We start from the raw sequence: 6,000 nt of genomic DNA, 5'->3' as shown, positions 1-6,000 counted from the left end.
GAAGAATGTCTGTCTAGTTAATGATGATAGCAGCCCCAAATCAATGATGAAACGGGCTGACTGGGACTTTTTCTAACAATTAAATCAACAAATAAAAATGTTCACGTACTTTCTCTCACTCTCATCTCCCTCTCTCTTTTTCCCACTCACACACAGACACACACACACACAATCTCACACATCTGTGAGTGTGTGTTCAGTAGGTCTCAGAGGCCTACTCTATGAGCGTGCAAGGTACAGCTATAAAACTGACAAGCCAACTAATTATTCACTAAAATTACAACGTCTTAATGTTCTGCCACACAGTGTGGCAGTGCGTGCTTGTGACTGTGTGTGTGTGTGTGTTCATGTACGTTGTATGTTTGAATGTGTTTACTGAATGTGTTTGTGTGTGTGTGTGTGTGTGTGTGTGTGTGTGTGTGTGTGTGTGTGTGTGTGCGTTTGCTTGCATGGACGTGTGTGTGTTTGTGTGTGCATGTGCATATTCACACATTTATTGTGTGTGTGTGTGTGTGTGTGTGTGTGTGTGTGTGTGTCTATGTGTTTGTGCACATGCACAAGTGTGTTTGTCTGTATGTATGTGTGTGTGTGTGTGTGTGTGTGTGTGTGTGTGTGTGCACATGCGCCTGAACACGTGCAAGCATGTGTGTGTGTGTGTGTGTGCCTGTGCGTGTGTTTGCTCTGTGTGTGTCTCCGTGTGCAGTGTTTGTAATGCGGACAGCTGGATGTGGCCTGCTGTGTGCGGGGCAGAGAGACAGAGTGCCGGGCACTGGCCTCTTTGTTCTCCTCCTGGCCTGCCTGCACCCTCTCCGCTCTCCGCTGAGAACAGAGACATTAACCATGGCCATTACCCTGCCTGCCTTTCGGCACGTCCGCCGATCCCTGCTCAATTCGCTGATAATCCGAAGCAACGCTTTCCCCCTTCGATCCCCTCCTTTCGTCTTCCGTGTTGTCCTCGCCTCCCTTCTGGGGTTGTCCTTTTGTTTTTCGTGTGCTTGGCTGGGCCCGCTACAGCGCTACACGGTCGTTTGATGTCATCCAATAATGTACGCCTGTGTCGCCGGGTCTCAGGTGTATAAGACACACTGTGGGCTGTGTGCGTGTGTGTGTGTGAGTGGGGTGGGGGGGTGGCGAGTGAGTGAGTGAGTGAGTTCAAATGGAACAAAAATGAAAGGAGAGCGTCCAGGGGGGGCGCCGGTTCTATTCCTGGACGTGTCGGGCCACAGCGGCCGCAGCCCCAGCCGTGGAGACCGTAGAGGGTGAATGTAAGCCCTGGTTTTCCTGTGCCAGCAGATAGGCTTTTAGATAAGCACTGTGCAAATGCCGACATCGATCCACAGCTCAGCGCGGGCTCCCTTTGCTCTGACAGGGCTGCAGATAAAGGATTACACGGGGACGATTGGATTTAACCATCATGTCCTTAATCGGAGACGTTAAACAAAAAATGTCGGAGCTGATAGCATACCATTGTAATCGCATGCACCGATATGTTATGTTTTTTTCACGCAAACGCACATACACACACACACACACACACACACACACCTAAGGTTAACATCAACATGCTCGAAGGTTAGCAATGCCCTCAGATAACTCATGGAGAAGAGGAGCCGAGGAGCCGAGGTTCCAAGGCGACGACTTCAAGACAAAAAGTGTTATATTTTCCCATTTCATTTTCATCCATGCACACTGCTACACACCCAGATCAAAAAATCTCATTGTTATGACACTCTAGCTCCGCAAATGCAGAGAAGAGATGGGAGAGAGAGGATAGAGATGGAGAGACTGATGAAAGGAAATTGTGGGCCGACACAAGGGGGAGAAATGGAGAGAGGATGACCAGGTAGGATGACCAGGTAGCCGGGTTAGGGAGATGGAATAAAACTCAAATTGATTTGGAGTGAGTTCAGGGACCCCATCAGGTCAGAGTCATAAGCCTTATTACTCTCCAGACTCACGCATTATTACCAGTATGTGGGGGAGAGGAGGGGAGGGGAAAGGGGAGGAGAGGAGAGAAGAGGAGAGGAGAGGAGAGGAGAGGAGAGGGGAGGGGAGGAGAGGATAGGAGAGGAGAGGAAAGAAGTGGAGAGGGGAGGAGAGGATAGGAGAGAGGGGAGGAGAGGAGAGGAGAGGGGAGGAGAGGATTGGAGAGAGGAGAGGGGAGGAGAGGGGAGGGGGGTGCAAGGGAAGGAGAGGAGTAGGGAGGGATGTAAGGAGAGGGGAGGAGAGGAGTGGCAGGATGCGACGAGAGGGGAGGGGAGGAGGAGGGAGGAGGGGACGGGGATGCAAGGGAGGGGAGGAGAGGAGAGGACAGGGGAGGGGACAAGAGTTGAGGAGGTTAGACAAGAAGAGAGGAAATGAGAGGAGAGGAGACAAGAGGAGAGGAAATGAGAGGAGAGGAGACAAGAGGAGAGGAAATGAGAGGAAAGGAGACAAGAGGAGAGGTGAGAAGAGGGAAGGAGAGGAGAGGAGAGGAAATTATAGGAGAGATTAGAGGAGAGATGAAGAGATGAGACAACAGTAGACAAGAGCGGGGTACAAGAGGATAGGATACAAGAGGATAGGAGACAATAAGTAGAAGACAAGAGGAGAGGGAAGGATAGGAGATGACAATGAGAGGAGAATGGAGACGGGAAGAGAGGAGAGAAGGTGAGAGGAAATGAGAGGAGATGAGGGGCCATAGGAGGGGTAAGGGCAGAGGAGAGGAGAGGAGATGAATATGGGAGGGGAAAGAGGAGAGGAGAGGAGATGAAAGGAGAAGAGAGGAGAGGAAAGGAGAGGAGAGGAGAGGAGAGGAAATGAGAGGAGAGGAAAGGAGAGGAGAGGAGAGGAGAGGAAAAGATAGGAGAGGAAAGGGGGGAGAGCAGAGGAAATGAGAGGAGGACAAAACTCGTGTGGTTTGTGTGTGTAAAATAGGTTGGTCTGTTTAAAAAAAGTGAGAAATATACAATGCAATGAGTGGAAAGGAGAAAGCAAAGGGGCGAACGGAATGGTACACTCGAGACTGGAAACGTGAGAAATAGACACAATTTCAAATCCAGCAAAAGTATTGGGCGGGAATGAAATAAGGCAGGATATTTGTAGGAGGACAGCAATACATTAATACAAAGGAACATGTCTAATAGTTTGTCTAATGGTTTCAGTATGTTCAACAATAAGCCAACAAAGAATTCCTAGTAGGACGTTATTATGGATTGCATCGACACACTATTGGCAGTTGACATTCAGGCCTGAGTTTCATGTTGTGTGCCTCTAGAGTGCCCCCTAGAGGTCGTTTTAGACTATTCTCACTCTCAGAAACATTAAAGTTGTAAGCTACTTTTATATTTGTTAGAAGAACTGCAAAAATGTGAAACAAAGGTTGTAAAATTCTGATGTCATTCACTCACTTAAAGGGGTCCTTTGAGAACTTTTAGTTATAAGTTGCATTTTAGGTTTTATAAGGACCCATACCTTATAAATATTACCATACTTAGGGGTGGCAGTAAAGCCTAGTCAATCAAAAATCAAAACACAATCAATTATTCTCTAGGGTTAGAGGCCAAGACATGATCCCATATGGACGATAATGTTTCCCCACCCCGTCCCCCTCTCAAAAAAAATAATATGATTAGTTATGTAATAATAATAGACAATCCCCCATTTATTGAAAGGAAACAGATGCATCTATATGGTATTGTATCTCATGGCGGTGGACACATGATATCAAGAGACAAGTGTATCAGGGTGGGTTGTGGTGGGGTGGGGCGGGGTGGGGGTTAGAGCTGGTGCAGCTGGGATTCAGGGACTCTTCGTAACACACCCCTGCCAACAAAGAACAACAGAGCAGATTGTGGAGGATATATGGAGGAGGGTTGAAATGTCAGCACATGTGACGCGAACACAGGGGGAGATTTTTGATTTGACGATGTATACACACATGCGCGCACACACACACACGCACAACACACCCACACACGCACACACACACACACAAAATATTCTGTTATATGCATTAATGAACAGGTGTATCAAAAGCCGTGCGTGTGTGTGTGTGTGTGTGTGTGTGTGTGTGTGTGTGTGCGTGTGCGTGCATGTCTGCATGTGGATGCGTGTGAGTTTGTTTGTGCGTGAGTGCGTTTGTCTGTGTGTGTGTATGTGCGCGTGTGTGTAGGCGTGCATGCGTGCGTGTGTGTGTGTGCACACGTGTTTGCGTGCGTGTGCATGCGTGTGTGTGTGTGTGCGTGTGTGTGCGCGCACGCGCGTGTGTGTGTGTGTGTGGGTGTGTATGTTGTCTACCTCTAAGGATGAAAAAGACAAAAAGCTGAGGGAATAAGAGAGGAGTCGCTCGGTGTGCAGCTAAACAACAACATAAATCAAGAGGAAACTAAACTGGAGGTTCTGTGCATGAGAACATTTAAACGATCCCGCTCCAGGCGGCCTCCTATATCTCATGTTCTGGTCCTGAGTGGGCGGCCCTCGGAGAGCTGACCTTCCGACTGCCCCACTCCTGTGGAGGGGAAATGTCGCCACCTCCACACACTCCATCTTCCCCGGTCCCCATGCAGCACACGTTTCAGAGTGTTTAGCCTGATGAGAGTGTGATGAATAGGATCAGGGAACAAGGATCCTCAAACCAATTAAAAAGTGTTTATGGCAACGCAAAGTTAACAGGGATTGGAATTGATGCCGTTGCTACTTCCCTGTCATTGTCCCGAATATTTCCAGACCCAGAAGAGACAACAATTAGCGAAAAGAGGCAGAAAAGAGACAGAAAGAGGCAGACAGAGACAGAAAGAGGGAGAAAATAGACAGAAAGAGACAGAAAGAGACAGAAAGAGACAGAAAAGAGACGGACACAGACAGAAAGAGACAGAAAGAGGCAGAAAATAGACAGAAAGAGGGAGAAAATAAACAGAAAAAGGCAGAAAATAGATAGAAAAATATGTATAAAGAGGCAGAAATACCCCTTTCTTTCTTGTCTCTTTTTTGTTTTCTCCACCATCCGTTCCACATACGGTGATACGGTGTCCTATCTCTTTCAAGACCCTTCACCCCCTTACCCTTTAAAACGGCAAGTTGGGTACCTTCCCTTCATGGATAGTCCTATATAGAGTCCTCAAACATGACTATTCAGGTCATAATTGACGTTAGCGATATTCACTGGCGAATACAGACGTGTCAAAGAAGGACGTTTGGGACGCCACACAGAACCTTGGTCCAGAGCGGTCCCGTCCCGTAGAGCTGAGCTCGACACGCGTGGCAGGACATCATCAAAGGCAGCCAGATATATTAAATATTCACTTTCATTGCTCAGAAGTAGGGCTCAACAAAGTTAATAAAGTCACAAGGAGGGTAAACAAGTTCACATACTCGGGAGGAAGGAAGGGAAATGAAGCGCCGCTTAATAAAGTTACAACGAGGGTAAACAGTTCACAGCTCTCCTCCGCCGCGGCCCGGGGAAGGGGTCGGCCGCAGGCACGCACTCTTGGCTGTGTGCGCGCTATTAAAAGTGATTCACAGAAATATCAATTGCCTCAATGGCCTAATAAATGTTTTCTGGAGACTCCAAGAACAACGTTTTTTTTTTTTTCCAACCATTGTTATTGTATATATTTTTTTAACCGGTTTATGAATGTTATGATTGTAGAGAACGATTAAGAAATATGGGTCTGGCGGCGATTCTATTTTTGAACTCATTCCCTGGGTTTGCGGTACGGACACGCGATTTCGGCACATCTTGTCTTGGTCTTATCTTGAATTAAAGCTTGTATCCGGTGTCAACGTGTCCAAGCCGATGTCCTGAGCGGTGTTATGGGGTGGCACCTGCTAGGGTGCTCAGCGCCTTATGAAACACGTTCTTCTATACCTATGACTTTTAATTGATTTGCTGGAACATCTGGACGCAATATGAGCTTCCCAAACATGTTATCCAATACGCTGTGATGTGCACATATGGGCACACTCTGCTATAGAGGAACCATCTCATAGGCACACACCAATCCCACACCCACGGAGGCC

This window comes from Micromesistius poutassou (assembly GCF_964030765.1).
Source record: "Micromesistius poutassou genome assembly, chromosome: 14".
Classification (NCBI taxonomy): domain Eukaryota; kingdom Metazoa; phylum Chordata; class Actinopteri; order Gadiformes; family Gadidae; genus Micromesistius; species Micromesistius poutassou.
Note: the sequence above shows the minus strand (reverse complement) of the source record.